This window comes from Pan troglodytes, chromosome 18 (assembly GCF_028858775.2).
Source record: "Pan troglodytes isolate AG18354 chromosome 18, NHGRI_mPanTro3-v2.0_pri, whole genome shotgun sequence".
Classification (NCBI taxonomy): domain Eukaryota; kingdom Metazoa; phylum Chordata; class Mammalia; order Primates; family Hominidae; genus Pan; species Pan troglodytes.
Genome location: NC_072416.2, coordinates 30,471,199 through 30,492,005, shown reverse-complemented (window position 1 = coordinate 30,492,005; position 20,807 = coordinate 30,471,199). Strand labels below are relative to the sequence as shown.

Below are 20,807 nucleotides of genomic sequence, written 5' to 3'. Positions count from 1 at the left end.
TCTCTCCACCTCCATAACTTCCACTCACCTGTAGCCTTTTTCTTACTCGTCCAAGGAAGGTCCTAGAAGATCAGAGGAGAGCTGAGCCCATCCTCAGTGAGGAGCCCCATCAATGCAGGAGACCCCAGCTCTGGGAGGACGGGAGGCCCCGAGCCCTGCTCCCACCTCCTGGCTGCCGCACTCACATCTGCCTTCCTCCTTCCTTCCCTCCTCCCCCTGCCTCTTAGTGAACACATGCTGGCCTTCCAAGCCCATCTCCAAGCTCACCTCCTCTTGGAAGCCTTTCCCCAATCCAGGGAACACAGACCTTTTATCTCCTTCAGGCCCTTCTCGGAGGCTGAAACTCAAGATGCCTTGAGTGGCCTGGGAGGGAATGTGGATGAGTGAGCGAGCTGGGGATATTGCAGGAGCTATGGCAGAGGGCAGCAGACGGGCAGACGATGGCACCACTGAGGGGCTTGGCAGCTGCAGGCCCTCATGAAACGCCCCAGCTCCAGCCTAGCTCCAGCTGAGGGTTGTCGAGAAGAAATGTGGACCCAGTGTTGCCAGTGTTTCTGATTTTTTACAAGAGAAGCCAAAACTCCCATATTTTAATGGAAATCCTCCAAATTTTTAAAATGTTGGCATCAAAATATCATCTTTTTTTTCTTACAGCTCTTGCCAACATCTGCAGGTTCGATTCAGCCCATGGGGTGCCAGTTTTAGATGGTAGCTGGATCTATTTCTATTTTAGCATTTGTAATAATTGATTTCACGTCACTGTTTATGTCACTCTCCTCATTAGCCTTGGAGGAATGGCCTTGCCGTATTTACGGCCATATCCCCTGTGGCTGGCCCCATGCTTTGCATACAGAGGATGCTTAATAAATGTCAGTTAAATGAATGAGTTGGAGTGTTAGAAGCAAATCAGTGGCCTGCAGAAGGGTCTGAGGATTCTAGAAGGGGATCAGGACCTGTTAGCTGGGGAGGGAACAGCCAGTGAGTCTTCGGGAGGTGGGACAGATGGGGCAGGCCCCTGTCATTTTCCCCTTCCCGGCTGGCCATTAGTGATTTAAATTCCGCCACATCCTTTGCATGTTGCTAGAAGCCTGGGCTGGGGGAGTCTGCAGGCCATCAGGCCTTTCATACAAATGAGCCTGGCCCCAGGCACAGGGCCAAGTAGAAATTGGGCTTTAGGGAGGTGGGAAGAGGTAAGAATTTTAATAAGTTCAATAAAAATTGGAAATAAAACCTACGCTGGAGGAACTGCTGGTTTCTGACAGTTTTTAAGGGACTTAGTGGAGTGAGTGTAGCAAGGGATGCTGGGAATTTCTGGGCCTGGTCTCGCGAGAAACGCAAGGAGGTTGGGACACGACTGCTAGGCCCAGGCTCCGACTCCGCCCGAAAGCTGGACTTTGAGGGGCGTGGCCAGGAAGTGGCTGGCCTCAGGGGGCGTGGCCTCAGGAGGAAGCCGAGTGGGTGGGTGGGGCCGCCGGAGATCCTCAGGGTGGGTGCCCTGCAGGTACCCTCCTCCTGGTGGCCAGTAGAGGGCAGCACAGGCATAGGATCCAGCTCCCCAGGGAGTGGGTTGGGTGGGGAACCCAGCAGGGAAACCGAGGCCAAAGCCCTGTCGTAGGGGAAAGGCTGAGCTCCTGGAGTCTCTGACACACAGTGAGCAAGGGCTCAGTGGGGAGAGTCTAACTCCTGTCTGCCCAGCGACTGGAAGTAGCCAGGCTCTGAGGATCACCTGCCACAGCTCATGGGGCAGCGCTCACTGATCTGCCCTGCCCCTGAGCCATAGAGGTGGGAGCCAGGCCCACCCTCTGCCTCCCAGTGGTTCCCACCTCTTTGTCAATGTGCCAGGTCCTTTACTCAGGCATCTCATCCCCATTTTAGAGATGAGGAGAAGGAGGCTTAGAGAGGTTAACTAACATGCCTGAGGTCACACAGCGTGAGTGGGAGAGCTGGGCTGAGAGCCATGCAGTGCCTGCCTGCATAAGCACTGCATCACCTGCTGTGCGCTGAACTGAGCTTGTGCATTGATCTGGGTGGGCGTCTATTCCTGCCCCTCCTCCTAGAGCATGAGTCTTAGGGCAGGACTTGGTCTATCTGGGTGATCCCTGTATCCCTAGTACCACAGACATCAAGGTGACCTCTGTAAATACTTGTTGAAGGAATGAGTGTTACAGAAACTGTGGTAGGAGAGGATTGGAAGACACATTTGAATCTTTCTGCCCCTTCAAATAGGCACTCTCTCCTCTGCCCCCGGGCCAGGGTGGGCCACTGGTGGGGAATGCAGGGGGGTTGGCGTGAGCTGCATTCATCACCCTGAACCCTCTAATAAATGCTCCATTGTAGGTCTAGAAAAGTGAAAGTGAGGGCCGGGTTCGGTGGCTCATGCTTGTAATCCCAGCACTTTGGGAAGCTGAGGCGGGAGGATCACATGAGGTCAGGAGTTCGACCCCAGCCTGGCCAACGCGGTGAAACCCTGATTCTACTAAAAATACATAAATTAACCTGGCATGGTGGTGCAAGTCTGTAGTACCAGCTACTTGGAAGGTTGAGGCAGGAAAATGGCTTGAACCTGGGGGGCGGAGGTTGAAGTGAGCCAAGATCACACCACTGCATTCCAGCCTAGGTGACTGAGCAAGACTCTGTCTCGAAAAAATTTAAAAAGAAAAGTGAAAGTGAGAGCCTGTATTTGGGTAGGGGTGGAGGGCAGATTGCTCAGGTGTGGATCCTGGCATCAATACCAGGTGTGTGCTTTGGGCCAAATTTTCCATCTTTCTGAGCCTCAGTTACTTACTCCTTCTCCAAAATGGGATAATAGTCAGACTACTGGTGGGGTTGTGCAGATTAAAGGAGTGAGCACATATAAAGTGCCCAGCACAGTGCTTGATACATGGTTGGCTCTGAGGATGATGACTGTAACAGAATTGGTAATATCGTGGCAGCACTGAGACTTTCATGGTATTTAAGTATGTAATGATTTGGTATTACAGTGACACTGTATGTAGTTCATGTAACGGGAGAGGGGGTGTGGACAAGATTAATTACAGAAAGGGAAGAATGTATCTGTGTGTGAGAGGACAGACAGAGAGAGGCAGAGAGATATACAGGACATACAGAGATACAGAGAGGCAGAGAGATATACAGAGAAAAACAGAGGTGGAAAATAGAAAGATACACAGGAAGGCAGAACTAGAGAGAGACACAGAGAGAGAGAAACAGAAACTAAGAGTGTATTTGGCCAGATGCGGTGGCTCACAACTGTAATCCCAGCACTTTGGGAGGCCAAGGTGGGAGGATCACTTGAGCTCAGGAGTTTGAGACCAGCCTGGGCAACATAGTGAGACCCCATCTCTAAAAAAATAAAATAAAAAATTAGCCGGGCATAGTGGTGTGCACCTGTGGTCATAGCTGCTCAGGAGGCTGAGGCAGGAGCATCACTTGGGGAGTTTGAGGTTGCAGTGAGCCGTGATTGCACCACTGCACTCCAGCCTGGGTGACAGAACAAGACCCTGTCTCAAAAAAAGAAAAGAAAAAAAGTGCATTTACTGCCAGTGATTAGGGCACAAACAGATATATATATATATACATACACACACATATATATACACACATATATGTGTGTGTGTATATATATGTGTGTGTATGTATGTGTGTGTGTGTGTGTATATATATATATATATAGAAAGAGAGAGAGAAAGAAAGAAGCGTCCCTGCTCTGTGGTTGACATTTATCCAGCGCAGCCACTTCCACCTCCACTCCCCACCAGGTGGCAGTGAATCCCCCAGGGGCTGAGAAGGCCTGTAGGGCTCCCAGCCGGGAATGGATCTCAGGTGATGCTGGGGCAGGGGACACTTCCCAAGGTGACCAGGACAGTATCAAGCCAAAGGAACCTGGGGGATGATTCTTAGTCAATCCAGGAAAACACACTCCAAGGACCAGGTCAGGAGTTGGGTGACAGAGGGCCAGAGGCCTCGTAGACCTAGAGCACAGTGGGATCGAGGTTGGGGGAAGTAAGGGACATCCCGGGAGATGGCTGGATTGGAGCCCAGTATGGTCAGGAGCCCAGAGTGTGGGGGTGAGAGTTGGACTGGCTCACAGAAGAATGCGTGGGACTGGCGCCATCTTGGTCTCAGGCACCAGACATCACAGCTGACTCCAAGTCTAAGGGGACCTCACAGCACAAACCTGTCTCCCAAACCAAACCCTGAGCCTTGTGGCAGGGACCACATTCTGTTCATCTCTGTGTTTCTGGAGCCCGGTAGGACTCAGTGGGAGCCTCTGTGAATGTTTTCAGATGAAGGAATTGTTGGGTAGAGTTGTGGTGTTGGAGGTGGACCCACACATGGGCTGGGCTCCTTCCTGCGGGCCAGAATGCAGCCAGCAGAGAGGGCCCCAGACCTGGAGAGCAGGGTTTCATCCTCAGCTTTGTAGGCCAATGTCCAGAGCTTTCCTGAGAGTTCATACGAGGGCTTTGCAACCTCCATTTTGCTGCATCAAAGCCTGTTGGGTCTCATGTCTGGGCTCTGGTTGTCTCACGTCCAAGGGGCGGAAACTTGTTCAATCTGAGGCAAAACCGTATTTTTCTAAAGGTCATTCTGTAATGTCATCTCTCAGTATTTCTCTTTGTGGCTGCAGGTGGGCACAGGGGAGAGCAGCCACCTTTGAGAAGATTAAGTCCAGTTGATGACTTTGGCTTTTGGGGATTTTGCTGAGAACTGCGGGGATGTGGCTGTCTTAGGAGAGAGGCAGTGAAGGGCTGTTTTGAGCCCAGCCTCTGACTGTCTCCATGTCATCTCCATGTCATAGTGTTCATAGTGGATTTCTGTGCGTTTTGCCTTGATAGCATCCTTTTTACCTTCTTCAGCTTAGAACACAATGACTTTCTTTTGGAAACTATCTCTTTTCCACTCTCATGCCATGTTTACTGCACCACATCTCACTGCAGAGGTGGCCCCAAAGCCCGGCCAATCAAAACATTCCATCTCCTTGCCCACAATTATGTTCAGGGATGAGCATGTGATACAAATCAAGGCAATGAGATTCAGTTCTAGGATGTTTGTGGCAACTGCTGGAACACCAGAAATGCCCTTTTAAATGAGGAGAGGATGTAAGCTGGGAGTTGATGGATTCAACATATGGAGGGAATCTGCCAGAGAATGAGGCCAATAGACAGCAGTGCTTGAGAGAGGAAGAGACAGATTCCTGACCTCATCATATGAGCACCTGGATCATGCTCTGTATAATGCCAAATGATCCATACAACTTTCCATTACATGAGTTAATTTATTTCCTCCGTTAAAAAACCCAGTTTGAGCTAGGTAGTCACCACTTGTGATTATGAGTCCTAACACAGCTGGTATAGGCTTAGCCACAAAGTACTGTGGGTCTTCAATGAGGGTAGGTAGGAGGAGCTCAGCCAGGGCCACAGGAACTCCTTGGGCTGTTGGATCTCTTTCTCCTGGCCCAGTATAAGGAACTTGGGCTCTCTTTTGGCTGTCATCTCAAAATATGATAGTTCCCTGAGCTGAGTCAGGCCTTTGGGCCTGGAACCCCCTGTTGCCAAGCCCAGCTGTACCTCTGGGATATCAGTGACACATTAAGTAAGTGCTGGAGTTGGCAGAAATAAATTCAAATTACAATAAATGTAACTGGGTTAAATTCATCAGTTAAAAGTTAGAACTCTTGGGTTATAGAAATAAAAACAGCAAGATCCAACCATACAAGAGGCACACTTTAAAAGACATAGAAAGGTGGAAGAGAGAAGAATGGGAAAAGATATACCTGAAAAAAATGAACCAAATAAAGCTGGGTTAACAGTTTTGTTATCTGATTCAGTAGAATTTTTTTCTTGTAAAAATAGAACACTTCACAAATTTGCATGTCAACCTTCCATAGGGGTCATGCTAATCTTCCCTTATCATCCCAATTTTAATGTATATGCTGATGAAATGAGCACTGAGCATAATCTAAGACCAAAAATTATAAGGGAGCAAATAAGGAAATTATAGGTGGGTAAAAAGAATAACAAAACAAGAAAAAATATATCGTCATAAGCATATATTTTCCTAACAACAAAAACTTATAAAGTTATAGCAAGCAATAGCTGGCAGAACCTCAGGAAGAAACAGATAAATCAGCAGTGATAGAGATTTTTAACATACACACAGACATCTCAGAAACTAATGGAGAAACAGGCAAAAAAGTGAACTGAGCTACTGAGCAATACAATGAATACATTTGAATTATTAACTATATATAGAACTCTATTTCCCCTAAAAAAAAAACCCTAGAGAATATATGTTTATTTCAAGCACACACATATAGAACATAAACAAAATATGTTGGAGCCAGGAATTGGACTCAGCCTGCTCTGTTTTCAAAGCTCTGTATTATTCTGTGTCATGCGTGTGTCTGTGTATATGGGGAGCGTAGGTGTTGGTAAAGAGAAACTGGCTGCAGCCAGGCTGGGGTTCAAGGTTTGGGAGACTAGTGTCAGGAGGGGTAGTTAGGTGTCAAGACCAAATGCATGGCCTGGTTTGGGCCATGGGCATGGCTCCCCCAGCAGACTCAGGAGGGAACCAGCCAGCCCCAGAGCCATTTTGCCTGCCCTGGTCAGGCCTGGCCCAGAGCCCACTGCTGTGTTTGCCAAATGTGTGACAATATTGCCATGGCCTTAGCAACTTAAAACAACACACATTTCTTAGCTCACAATTCTGTGGATCAGCAGTCCTGGCCTGACTTAAGTGGGTGCTCTGCACTAGGCTGCAGTCAGGGTGTTGGCCAGAGCTGAGCTCCCCTTTAGAACCCATCTAAGGGAAGGATCTGTTTGAAGCTCACCTGGTTGTTCAGAGATTTCGGCTCCTTTTGGTTTCTTTCAGGGCTTCAGTTTCTCCTGGCTGTTGGCTGGAGACCATCCTTAGCTCAAGGAGGTCACCTTCAGTTCCTTGCCTTGTGGACCTCAAATGTGGCTACTTACTTCATTAAGTCATCAAGAGGGACAGCCTCCTTGCAAGAGAAGTGTCACAATCTTATGTAACATAGTCACGTACATCCTATTACCACTGCCATATCCTAGTGATTATTGCAATTAAGGGGAAAGAATTACACTAGGGCATGGGATCACCTTAGAGTTGCTCCTTCATAACCTTAATAAATGGCAGCTTGGCAGGCTTGGCAGATGGTGCCCTGTGACTAGAAAGCTGAATGGTGTGCAACCCGTCCACTTGGGTTGGGTCACATCTGAGAGAGTCGAGACCACTAGGCCATTGGCTTCTCTTGGCTTGAGGGTCTCTGGCTCGTCAGAGTGGATGAATCTGATTTGGCATTTCTGAAGCCCAGGGATTATGGCCTCCAAATTGCCACAGTCACCCTTGCAGAAGGGACTGGAATCTGAGCCCTGAGATAGTAACAAATAACAAGACGTGGGTGTCTGGGGGAAGAATGGCTCAAGCAGTGGAAACAGTGCATGCAAAGGCCCTGGGTCAGGAATATGCTTTGGGGTATGCAAGGGACAAGAAGGAGGCCAGAGAGGGAAAGAGGGGCGGGAAGTGAGGTCAGGGATGGAGACACAGATTTCCATGGCCATGGCTCAATCTATCAGTGCACTACTGGTAAACTTTTAGGGTGTTTCCAATGCTCTGCTATAGTGAATACCCTTGTCCATAAATTTTGCCCACACTTGCAAATATGTCTGAGGGTAAATTCCTAGAGGTGGAATTGCTGGATCAAAAGGAAAGTGCATTTCAGTTTGGACAGCCATTGCCAAATTCATCCTTCTTCCCTCGCAGAGTTGACACTCCCACTGGCCCTTTCTCTTTTTTTTTAATTTTTAATTTTTTTTGAAATGGAGTCTCACTGTTGCCCAGGCTGGAGTGCACTGGCACGATCTCGGCTCACTGCAACCTCCGTCTCCTGGGTTCAAATGATTCTCGTGCCTTAGCCTCCTGAGTAGCTGCGATTACAGGTGCACGCCACCACGCCTGGCTAATTTTTGTATATATATATTTTTAATAGAGACAGGGTTTCACCATGTTGGCCAGGCTGGTCTCGAACTCCTGACCTCAGGTGATCCGCCCACCTTGGCCTCCCAGAGTGCTGGGATTACAAGCATGAACCACCGAACCCCGCCCTCACTTTCACTTTTCTGGACCTACAATGGGGCATTTATTAGAGGGTTCAGGCTGATGAATGCAACTCACGCCAACCCCCCTGCATTCCCCACCAGTGGCCCACCCTGGCCCAGGAGAGAGTGCCTATTTGAAGGGGCAGAAAGATTCAAATGTGTCTTCCAATCCTCTTCTACCACAGCTTCTGTAACACTCATTCCTTCAACAAGTATTTACAGAGGCCAACACGCCCAGCCTCCCACTGGCCCTTTCTGAGGGTCCTCCATGACTGTGATGTCCTTGGTCCCTGCCTAGGCTGGCGTCCTGTCCTGGTTTCACACAGAAGAGCTGCTGCTGTCTCCCTGGACTCCCAGCCCCTCCCTGCAGAAGGCTATTTGGCGCTGCCGATGGCTGGGGAGTCTAAAAGCCCCTAAGAGGACACTTTCCCTTGATGGAAATTCTGCATATTGGGAAAATTCTCCCCACCAATAGTCTTTTCCGTGTGCTTTCCCCAGGATCAGAAACTCCCCAATGGCTATTCTGAGACAATGTGAGTTCGCATTTACCCACAATTTGTCTCTGGGAAGGTGGAGGTCTGGCAGACTCTGCCAGAGGACAGAGAACAGAGAACATCTTGTCTGCAACGGGGAGCAGCTGTCCCCTAGTTACTGCCCATGTGATATTGCAGGGGCTGGAAAGGCTGGGGGCTTCCGGACCTGCTGAGATAGAGGCTATGAGAGTCAATCAGCATTTACTGAGCACCTACTATGTGGGTCCTGCACCTCTTCCTGCCCGACCAAGCCCGATTCAGGACCAGGGCAGGGCTGCGCCTGTGTGAGCCTGTGACCTAGAGTCTCTGTGGCTTCACACCTGAGCCTGGTCAGGGCAGGCAGGTGCAGACTGGGGTAACCGCAGCCCAGGTGCCCACCCAGGGCCTCCTTAGAGCCACCCCTTCCTCTGGAGCCTCCCCCTCTCTTGCCTGTTTCTCAGCAGCTTGCAAAACCAGTTAAGCCTTAATCTTTGGTGATTGAAGGGGTGTCCTAGTCCTAAACCCTGCTCTGAGCCAGAGGGAGCCCCTGCTGGGAGCACCTGCCAGAGTCACAGGCCTTCCTCAGAAGACAGGCAGGATGGCTGGGTGTGGCAGCTCACGTCTGTAATACCAGCACTTTGGGAGGCAGAGGTGGGAGAGCTGCTCGAGGCCAAGAGTTCCAGATAAGCCTGGCCAACAGAGCGAGACCCTGTTTCTTCGCAAAAATGAAAAAAAAAAAAATAGCTGGGCATGGTGGTGCACACCTGTGGTCTCAGCTACTCGGGAAGCTGAGATGGGAGGATCACTTGAGCCCAGGAGTTTGAGGCTGCAGTGAGCTATGATCGTGCCACTGCACTCCAGCCTGGGTGACAGGGTGAGACTCTAACTCTCAAAATATAAAAAGTAAATAGAATAAATAAAGAGGGATAGAAAACCAACTCCTGCTCAAGGAATGTAACAGATGAGAAGAGCTGACGGTCTTTGGCAGGGACTCTAGGGCCAATGGGAGCAAAGACAGTGATGTCTGGGCCAGGCAGTGAGACGCATGAGATGCCCTGGGCTGCCAGGGCCCTGCCCTCTCTGCCCCTATATTTGCTTGGCCCTGGGCAATCTCATAGCTGCTTACCCTGATGGAGCTCTTAGCACTCGCCAGAGGATGGACTAGGGCATGGTGCTGAGACCCCCCTCCATGCTTCTGCGTGACCTCACTCCAGCTTTGTCTCCTGTCATTCTGGCCATATATGGCCTAGGTCCCAATCTTGAAGGCTTCAAATCTCGGATCCTGTCCCAGAACAGAGGTGGGCCTCGCAGAGCCAGACACTATCATGGAAAGTGTCTAGGCCCCTCTATGAGCGCCCCCTAGAGCCAGAAGTCAGGAGAAGACCAAGGGCCTGCAGAGACACGGAGCCAGCATCCACTTCCAAATGGGATAAGGCTGACAGTGTCACTCCTACCCCTCCCACAGCTCAAGACCGTCTCGTGGCTCCTCATAGCAACAGTCCCACCTCCCACCCACCTCTTAACCTCCTCACTCTTTCCCTGCCCTGGGTCTGAAACTGTGAACACACTTGGTCTCTTCCTGCCTCACCATTCTCTCCATCTGGGGCTCTCTCCCTCCAGAACCTTCACAGTTTTCAGGTCTCAGCTTAAATGTCACCTTCTCAGGGAGGCCTACCCTGACTTCCTTGGCTAAACTAACTGACTCAATCATTATCTTCCATATCCCGTTCTTTGCCTTCACAGCATTTATTAAACTGTGAACTTCAAAAGGTATTTTTATTTATTTGTTTTTGTAGAGATGGGGTCTCACTATGTTGCCCAGGCTGGGTTTGAATTCCTGGCCTCAAGTAATCCTCCTGCCTTCGCCTCCCAAATTGCTGGGATTACAGACATGAGACACTGTGCCTGGCTAAACTCTGAATTTTTAAATGTGTGTGTTTTTTCCCATCTTCCTTCATAAGACTATCAGCTCCTTGAGGGCAGGGACCTTTTTGTCTTATATACTCCTTTATTTCCTAAACCATGAAGACAGCCTATCATCCAGAAAGTGCTTAATAAATATTTGCTGAATGAATGAATGAGTGGAAGAGACTGTGATGGAATGGTAAAACACCTGGACTTGGAGTTGGGCTGACCTGGACTCAAACACACTCCTTCCTTGCTGTGTTACCCTGGCTGAGTTGATATACCTCTCTGAGCTTTACACTCTCATTTTTCAAATAGGGTGTAATGAAACCTAGCCTTCCTGGGCTAAGGCAAGGATTACAAAGGACAAGGGATGGTCAAGTGCTTTACAAACTGTAAAGTGCCCGGGGTAAAGAGAGGCTGTCAATTTTGGCTCTCTGGATGGTTGTCAAGGTGGCCGCTCATCCTCTCATTTTCTTAGTGCACAGGCAGCTTTCTTAGGTCCTGGCCAGTGAAACTAATTGGATGGAGTCCCAGCGTTGCCGCAGGGAAGTGTGGAAGCTCAGAGCACTTAAAACTTAACTAGCCAGAAGAGTTGGATTTGCATTTCAGCAAATGAGACCAGAGGGATGGAAGGTAGTTCTGGGAGGAATGTTCTTGAGGTGGCTTGCAAAGGGCTCAGTTCTATGCTGAGGCAGAAGGACTGAGCTGGTGGGGGGTGAGCTGGGGCCTGACACTGCAGGTGTAGACCCGTCACAGGTGTCTCTGCCGATCAGGGCCCTCCGAGAGCAAAACAGGAGGAGAGGGGGAGGCCCACCATGGAGACATGAATACAGTGACTATTCCTGCTTGTCACTTGGAGACATTTAACTGGACGTCTTGGAGAGGGGGTAGGGAGAGAGAGGCAGACACAAAACAGTGGCAGACAGAGAGAAAGAGACAAAAATGAGAGAGAGATGGAGAGAAAGAAGTCTCAGGGAGGGGGAGTCCGCCCAGTGTCTCCCATGAGCTCAAAACAAAGAAGGAAATTAAGACAGGCTTCCCCGGGGTGCTGCACACTCCCATTTATCTCAGAGAACCCCTTGCCTTTCGTTTTCTTGTAGAGATGGAGTTTCCCTATGTTGCCCAGGCTGGTCTTGAACCCCTGGCCTCAAGTGATCCTCCTGCCTTGGCCTCCCAAAATGCTGGGATTACAGGAGTGAACCATCGCACCTGGCCCCCCACGCCTTTCTTTCTTTTTGTTTTTTTGAGATGGAGTCTTGCTCTCTTGCCCAGGCTGGAGTGCAGTGGTGTGATCTTGGCTCACTGCAACTTCTGCCTCCTGGGTTCAAGAGATTCCCCTGCCTCAGCCTCCCAAGTAGCTGGGACTACAGGTGCCCACCACCACTCTCAGCTAATTTTTATATTTTTTAGTAGAGATGGGGTTTCACCATGTTGCCCAGGGTGATCTCAAACTCTTGGCCTCAAATAATCTGCCCACCTTGGCTTCCCAAAGTGCTGGGATTACAGGCATCAGCCACTGCTTCTGGCCACCCCCATGCCTTTCATCATGCAAGCATCTTGCCTCAAACAGGGTGCATCTAGTGTTTAGGGATCTTTGTCTTTCCACATGGGCCCCCAAAGTTGAGCCAACCCCTTCCTCTGGTGCCCAATCAAAGAGAGACCAATCTGTTGCCAGGCTGGAAGAAAGCCGGGCTTGAACTTCCAAGAGAACTGGTGTGTGCACCTATGTGACACCTCCCTGGGGGATTCCCAGGCCTGTCAGGGACACTTTTAGAGCCCACCTCCATGTTCTGATGGGAGCCACCACCCCACTTCTCACCCAAATCCGCATCTCTCCTGCTTCATCTGTCTGCATTCTCCTCCTGCGACCATTGCCACATCCGATGCCCAAGGTACAATGTTCACTTCGCATTTTCTCTAAATCACTCACTGTTCTCGCAACATAAGTTCATTCAGAAAGGAACCTTCAGATCACCACCGGAAATGAAAAGCCAGTATCACTTGCAATAAATACAAAAGAACTGTCAAAAAGAAATTACCATTGTAAAAATGTTCGTGAGGAGCCGGGAGCGATGGCTTGTGCCTGTAATCCCAGCACTTTGAGAGGCTGAGGTGGGATCACTTGAGCCAAGGAGTTTGAGACCATCCTGGGCAACATAGGGAGACCCTGTCTCTACAAAAACCAAAAATATTACCTGGGCATGGTGGTGAGCACCTGTGGTCCCAGCTACTCAGGAGGCTGAGGTGGGGGGCTCGCTTGAGCCCAGGAGTTGAAGGCTGCAGTGAGCTACGATCGCACCACTACACTCTAGACTGGGTGACAGAGCAAGACCCTTCCTGAAAAATAAAATAAAATAGAAACAAAAACATTCATGAAGAATCTAAAACAGTGGATTCAATGGGGGATTATTTTGTCCCCCACTGTCCCTGCCCTCCCCACCACAAGGATATTTGGCCAATGTTTGGAAACATTTTCTGGTTTTTATGACTGGGGTATGTGGGGATGGCGGGGGGATGCACATTCCTGGCATCTGGTAGATCAAAGCCAGGTATACTGCTAAGCACCCGCTAACACCTAGGACAGCCCTCACATCAAAGCCTTCTCTGTCCCCAAATGTCAGTAGTGCTGAGGTTTAGAAATCCTGCTCTAAAATGAGCTTAAGCACCGCAGAGGGGTGAGCCCCACACTTTGGGCAGCTGTGGCCTAGTTAATTCCTCCTTCTCCTTCAGGCTGCACTGAAACATCCTGCCTCAGGGAAGCCTTCCCTGACCCCCAGAACAGAGCACCCGGTGTAGGCTCTGGCTCCAGGGGCCCCTGTACCTCCTGAGCCCTGACTCATGACCCTTGAGGGTGATTTCTTGCTAGTACCTGCCTTTTCCACTGGAGCAGAAACTCGCAGTGGGTAGGGGCCATGTCTGTTCTGTTGGTCTCTTTTTTTTTTTTTTTTTTTTTTGAGACTGAGTCTCGTTCTGTCACCCAGGCTGGAGTACAGTGGCACAATCTTAGCTCATTGCAACCTCTCTTTCCTGAGTTCAAGCAATTCTCCTGCTTCAGGTTCCCAAGTAGCTGGGATTACAGGCACCGGATACCACAGCTGGCTAATATTTGTATTTTTAGTAGAGATGGGGTTTCACCATGTTGCCCAGGTTGGTCTCGAACTCCTGACCTCAGGTGATCCATGCACCTCTGCCTCCCAAAGTGCTGAGATTACAGGCTTGTAACACTGCGTCTGGCCCCGTTGGTCTTTTTCTGCAGCCCTTAGCGCCGTGTCAGGCTTGTAGCAAATACTCAATAGCTACATGTGGAATGAATGAATGAAGGTTGGGCCAAAAAGAGATGTGGACTCTACTCCTGGACTCACCACAGCTCGCTGAGCCCTTAACCTCTTCTCAGCCCACTTTCATTCTCACCTGTGAAATGCACACCTAATGGGCCTGTTGTGGGGATCAAAGGAGAATGGGCATGAAAGTCCACAGCAGGGGACAAGCCAGGGCATCCACCAGGGGGAGGATCCCTTGCAGAGTGGGGGTCATTCCCTCATTCATCAATTCCACCATCACGATCGAGCACCCTGGATGTCTGTTGTCCCAGGGTAATTTTATTTTATTTTTTTTAAGAGTCGAGGTCTTGCTCTGTCACCCAGGCTGGAGTGCAGTGGTATGATCATAGCTCATTGCAGCCTTGAACTCCTGGGCTCAAGCATGTGAATTTCTGGGGTAGAAATGTAGAAGGTAGAGATGAGATGGGCAGGATTGTGACTTAGGGATGTGTACATCCAAGGGTGGCTTTCCCCTCTCTCCTGGATCTCATTCCCACCCAATCACAAGCCCGAGAACTTTCTCCTTGTCCTCTCTCCATCATCCTTCAGGTGAGAGGCCCACCCTCATCTTGGGGGACTTGTGAGGGTACAAGGCCACCAAAATGGAGCTCAGTCCAGGTGAAGAGGCATGTGGGGTGTCCAGGACACAAGTGGACACAGATGAACACAGGTGGACACAGGTGGGCATCAGGAAATACAGGTGACACAGGTGACACAGGTGGGCACAGGTGGACATCACTCTTTTTGAACAGCCCTCGAGGATGTGCTGGCTGTGTCTGCGAGCACACGGCCCAACTCCCAAGGTGTCCACTGTCCACTCAGACTGGGAAAGGACCCTTTGTGAGTGCCAACTTCACCTCCCTGTGGCTCCCAGGGGATGTAATGGAAAGGGCTTGAAGTGGAGGCTGGGGGCCTTTTAGGGAAGCTCTGCTCATATCTACATAGTGCAGCTCATTCCTTCTTGGGGCCAACCATCCCCCTCTCCTCCTCTTCTTCCCCCTCCTCCTCCTTCCATCCCCCTCCTCCTCCCCCTTTTCCTTCTCCTTTTCCTCTCCCTCCTCCTCCTTCTCTCCCCCTTCTCCTCCCCCTCCTCCTCCCCTTTTGCCTTTTATTCACCCTCCCCATTCCCCAACCTTTCCCATCCTCCCCCCTCCTCTCCCCTTCCCCTCCTCCTCTTCCTCCCCTGCGTCCCAGTCCCCTCCAGGCGAGCAACTTTAGCTGATCTCCAGGTGGAAGGGGAAGAGAAACTGTCTCTCTTTTGATTGCGTATTCTTCTCAACCTTTTTCTTGGAACACCTGGATGTAGGCTTTTGAAATCTCCAAAGCCAAATTGGGTTCCTGTTCTCTCAGTCTTCTGGGACAGCTGTGCCCTGAGGTCATGGGTGTTTTCTATCTAGTTACCCAAATGACAAGGGGGACAGGGAATGCTGGCAGCCTGGCTACATGTCCATTAATGTCAGAAATCGTCCCACCAGCAGTTTGTCCTGGGTTACCCTGGACCCACTAGGTCCTGCGGCCATGGCCTCTGGGCTCACTCTGAACCCCACCTGGGGGATCTGAGCCTAGTCACTGCCACAGGGCTGGATGGGGGCGGCTGAGCTGAACAAGGCTGGTGGAAGTTCAGTAAACCCATTACTTGAAATTGGAAGGTCTCTATGAAGTGCCACCTCCGATTTGGACCACTTCACTTTAAAAGGCAGAATTCCAACCAGAGTGATGCTAATGACTCTGGTAATCTAAAAGGGGACCTTTGGAGAAAGGGCAGAGAAATTGGAATGATCTCTGCAGACAAGACAAGGTTGGGGGGCACCTCGGTAATTGCTGACCCCCCAAAATGCTCCTCTCAAGAAGATGCCAATTGGCTCACCCCCCTCCCCGTGTCCTCAGAGGGCAGAGCAAGAAATTAGCTTAAATTGGAGCTGGAAAGATTTAGGTTATGTGTAAGGAGGAACTTTTTAAACCCTGAAATATGCTACCAAGAGAGGCTTCGGGTTCTCAAGAGGGTGTCTAAAAATAGCTTGTTCTTTAAAAATAGGTCTGGGCAAGTTTTAAACATAGCATCAGCTCAGCTTCTCAGGGGTGGCCTTATGTGCAGGTGTACCTGGCCACGTGGGGTCCCCCCAGGGCAGAGGGCACAGGGAAAAGCCAGGCTTTGGTCTCCGTCGTGACCAACATCAGGATATTTTAGATACGTTCGGATAAGAGATTTATTTTTTCCTCTGCCCCCAGCCGATTGGTCTCATGAAAGAGCAGCTTTTAGTTTCTCAAGGATTTTTTTTTCCGGGAGGCTGTTCTGGGGCTGATATTAATTGGGTCAGTCCCAACAGCTTCTCCTAGTTGCTCCCAGTTTCCCCCAGTCCCTTGCCATTCCTGAGCCAGGGTTCTTCAGTGCCTGATGGTTTGCTAGGAAGCGAGCGGTCTCAGTGGTACCCGGTGCCCCGGGGCTCCATGCCTCCAGCATCTCAGCGCCCTGGCAAGTCCCGCCCATCCTCATCCTCGCCTGCGGGGAGGACTGCAGCTGCTCCTCCCAGGCTCCCTGCCTCCTGCTCCTCTCGCCTGTTCTCAGGCCACAGCCATGCTCACCATCCCCACCCAACCACTTTGCTCCGAAAGTTGCAATTCCTGCCCCGGGTCCTCAGGATAAAGTCCAAACTGCCTCGGATGGCTTAAAATTTCCCATGGAATGTCCTCGTTTATCCCTGCAGCAGCATCTCTCACCTCCCAAGTGCCCCACCTAAGTGCCTGTGACAGCCACACCAAACCACTTTGCCTGTGGGTTTCTGCCGGTGTGGGTTCCCCTGCCTGCTCCACCCTCCTCCTCCTCCCTCTGACCCTTCCACTCTCAGCTGCTATATCATCTTCTGTGGGAGCCTCTTCTGACCTCCCCACCCCACAGACCCCGGGACTTCCCCTCTTGACTGCCCTGACACTGAGAGGTGCCCAGCCTGTGTGTCTGCCTCTCCCATCCCAATGGAAGCACTGGGAGGACGGGCCGCTTGACCCCTGTAGAAAAGCCTGAAGCACAGCAGGTGCCTGATACTTGCTCAGTGACCAGCTGAAGGTCAGGGGTTTCCCTTTGCAGCCCTCCTGCCCCATCTCTCTGGCTCCAGCGTCCTCCAGGTCCCCACCAGCCCCTCTGTGTCTCAAGTCCCGGACATGACACGCATGCCCAGCATCTACAAGAATATTTATTTAAACATGAGTGCTCACCGCGTGTTCTCAGTAATAACTTAGCATCTTTAATAATAAACTCTATTATAAATCAATTAATCAGCTACCTCCCTGGTATCTCAATTAAATGGAGCGTGGCATTCACATAAAGCATCCAAACCCTGTCAAAGGGAGCCAGGCCAGAGGCGGGGGAGATCCTGGATTTGGGGTTGTCACCGCTGCTCTATGTCCTCACCCAGGGGTAGCTCCAGGCTGGAGACCCCTTGGGAGGGGACATGTGGGCTCTGGTCCACCCCCACCTCGAGGGAGGCCCAGGAACCTGCCACCCCTCTCCCCAGTGATTGAGCAAAAGATGATTCGTGGCATCTCGGGTTGGCATTCCTGTGTGTCCTCTGGACTCAAGAGGCCCTGACAGGTGTCACCAGGCCAACTTGTCTCTCCCTACCTGAATCCCACAGCTGCCCTGCCTGGGCTCACTTTAAAATCATGAGCACGGATCTCACACGACAAGCAACACTGCCCTGAGAGCCGCATGCATTTCTGCAGCGTGTTTGTGCTTTCCCACTCTCAGAAAAGACTATTTCATACCCTCTGCTCGCCGGTCCTCAACCCCCACTTCCCCAGTCGGCCGCCTCGCTCTCAGCTGGTGACCTTGTCTCCAGCTTGCTGGAGAGAAGGAGGGTGAATCTGCTCAAGAACTCAGATCCAGCAGGGCACAGGGGCTCCTGCTTGGATCCTGGCACTTTGGGAGACTGAGGCAGGAGGATCTCTTGAGGCCAGGAGTTCAAGACCAGCCTGGACAACATAATGAGACCCTGTTTCTACAAAAATAAAAATGTCAGCCAGGCATGGCAGCACTTGCCTATAGTCCCAGCTGCTCGGGAGGCTGAGGCAGGAGGATCATTTGAGCCCAGCACATTGAGGCTGCAGTGAGCTATGATGGTGCTCCTACACTCCAGCCCGGGCAACAGAGCGAGACCCTGTCTTAAAAAACAAAAAACAAACAGACAAAACTTGGGTCTCGCTCAGACGCTGTCTTCCTGCTCTCTTGGGTAACGCATCCCAATTCCCATCAAAAGCCAGCCCTCTTGTTTTCTAGAACCTCCTCGCACCTTCTGGCCGTCTCTGGACCTTGCTTCCACAATCGCCCTCTCGCTCCCCTGCTCTGTCCGTCTCTCCCTCTCCACGTGATCATTCTGCATGGGCATGGAAACATTCTCTATCTCCCATTGTTAAAACGCCTTCCCGGACAGGCACGGTGGCTCATGCCTGTAATTCCAGAGCTTTGGGAGGCTGAGTCTGGAGGGTTGCTTGAGGACAGGAGTTTGAGACCAGCCTGGGCAACATGGAGGGACACTGTACAAAAAAAAAAGGTAGATGATAGATAGATAGATGTATTACATGTATATATTTTTAAATAAATAAATAAAATGCCTTCCTGAGCCCCAGGCCCTCTCCAGCTATCACCCCCATTTTCCCACTTCCCCGGGCAGCATTATGCTTTGAAAGCTTTCTCTATCATTTACCCTCCTCCTCTTCTATAAACCTCTTGCAGTTGAAGACTCCACGCTGGTTTTCCCTCAGCCTCCCTGGCCACTCCGCCTCAGCTTTCTTTGCTGGTCCCTCCTGCTCTGCTTAAGATCAGATGTTGGCTTCATCCTGGGACCCTTCTCTCTCCTCTTCCTACAGTCTCTCTCCAGGTGACCTCTTCTAGGCACATTGTGTTATTTATCATTCACATGCAGATGATTCACGCATTTAAGTCTCCGGTTCTGACTACTCCTTGAATCGCAGACCTGGCCCTTCAACTGTTTGCTTGCTATCCCAGCTTAGATATAAGATAGGCATTTCAAGGCCGGCATGGTGGCTCACGCCTGTATTCCCAGCACTTTGGGACCAAGGTGGGCAGATCACCTGAGGTCAGGAGTTCAAGACCAGCCTGACTACTACTAAACCCCTGTCTCTACTAAAAATACAAAAATTAGCCGGGTATAATGGTGGCACCTGTAATCCCAGCTACTCGGGAGGCTGAGGCAGGAGAATCGCTTGAACCCGGGAGGCAGAGGTTGTGGCGACCCAAGATCATGCCACTGCACTCCAGCCTGGGTGACAGAGTGAGATTCCCATCTCAAAAAAAAAAAAAAAAAAGTCATTTCAAATGAATATGGCACAGACAGGATTCTACCCACCCAAACTTCTTCCTCGCTTCATCTTCTTCATCTTGGCAAATGGCATCTGCCCAGACGTTGAAACCCAAACTCTTGATGTCATCCTAGATCCCCGGGATACCACCTGTGTGCAGCCCAACAGCGAGTCCTATTGACTCCACCCTCAAAACTTGCCCCGGGCTGGGCACAGTGGCTCACGCCTGTAATCCCAGTGCTTTGGGCTGGAGGATCACTTGAGGCCAGGAGTTTGGGACCAGCCTGGACAACACAGGGAGACTCCATCTCTAAAATAAATAAATAAAAAAATACAATAGCCAAGTGTGGTGGCATGCACCTTTAGTCCCAGTTACTCAGGAGGCTGAGGCTGGAGGAGTTTGAGGTTAACAGTGAGCTATGATTGCACCACGGCACTACTGCTTGGATGACAGAGTGAGACTCTGTCTCAAAACAAAACAAAAGTAAACAAACAAACTAAACATACCTCAGAGCTGCCAGCAACGCCAGCCTAAACAAAAACAGCTTAGCCTGGGCCCTTGCAACAGCCTGTCAGCTGGGCTCGCCTCCTCCCCTTACAATCACTGTCTCCACACAGTAATCAGAATGATTTTCTTAGAAGAATCAGTTAGACCCCTGCTTAAGGCGGATAGCCCTTTACTGACTTCTCGTCCTGCATAGGGTGAGAGCCAAACTGCACTGTGGGCTCCAGGGCCCTGCATGGCCCTGCTCCTGCCTGCCTTTCTGACTCCATCTGACACATCCCTCCCCTTTCTTTTCTCTTTTTTTTTTTTTTTTTTTTTGAGATAGAGGCTCACTCTGTCACCCAGGCTGGAGTGCAGTGGTATGATCTTGCCTCACTGCAGCTTCTGCAGCTTCTGCCTTCTAGGTTTAAGCAATTCTCCTGCTTCAGCCTCCCGAGTAGCGGAGGCATGTGCCACCACACCTGGCTAATTCTTGTATTTTTAGTAGAGATAGGGTTTTGCCATGTTGGTCGGGCTGGTTTCGAACCCCTGACCTCAGGTGATCCACCTGCCTCGGCCTCCCAAAGTGCTGGGATTACAGGCGTGAGCCACCGCACCAGGCCCATCCTACCCCTTGCTCACTCTGCTACTGCATTTCCTCCCAGCCTTCAGCCCCAGCCTTTGCCCAGGCTTCTCTCTATGTCTGGAATGCTCTTCCCCAGTCTTCTGCGTGGCTGCCCTCAGCTCCTCATTCCAAACCTCTGCTTAAATGTCACTTCCTCTGAGATGCCCTCCCTAACCACCCAGGCTGAAGTGCCCCCCACCTCCAAGGACTCTCCACCACTTGGCCCTATTTTCGTTTTTTCATGGAAATGTTTACTGCCTGAAATTTCATGTTAGTTTATATGCTAATTGTCTGGCTGCCTCCACAAGAACCCAAGCCCGTTAAGAGCAGGACATCTGCCCATCTATTCCAGTCTACCACTCCCCAACCCCCTGGAATAGTGTCTGGCATGTGAAAAGCCTTTGCTAAATATTCGTTGGCTGATTGAATGAATACATGATAAATGAATGAATGGTGACCCTGACACGTGCTCTCCTAGACAAAGTTTTGCAGTCTGGTCCTGTCCTAGCTCATTCCCATATCCCACACTCT

General features: G+C 50.6%; 1 protein-coding gene and 1 non-coding gene across 6 annotated transcripts in view; one reads left to right on the top strand and one right to left on the bottom strand.

The window, feature by feature from the left end:
- The window catches only part of GSG1L (GSG1 like), a 285,264-nt gene that overhangs the window by 207,562 nt on the left and 56,895 nt on the right, over positions 1-20,807 (top strand). The gene's annotated exons all lie outside the window — the stretch shown is intronic.
- LOC112206009 (U6 spliceosomal RNA) lies at positions 5,843-5,948 on the bottom strand. Its single transcript, XR_002940133.1, has one exon. It is a non-coding gene; the product is annotated as a U6 spliceosomal RNA (small nuclear RNA).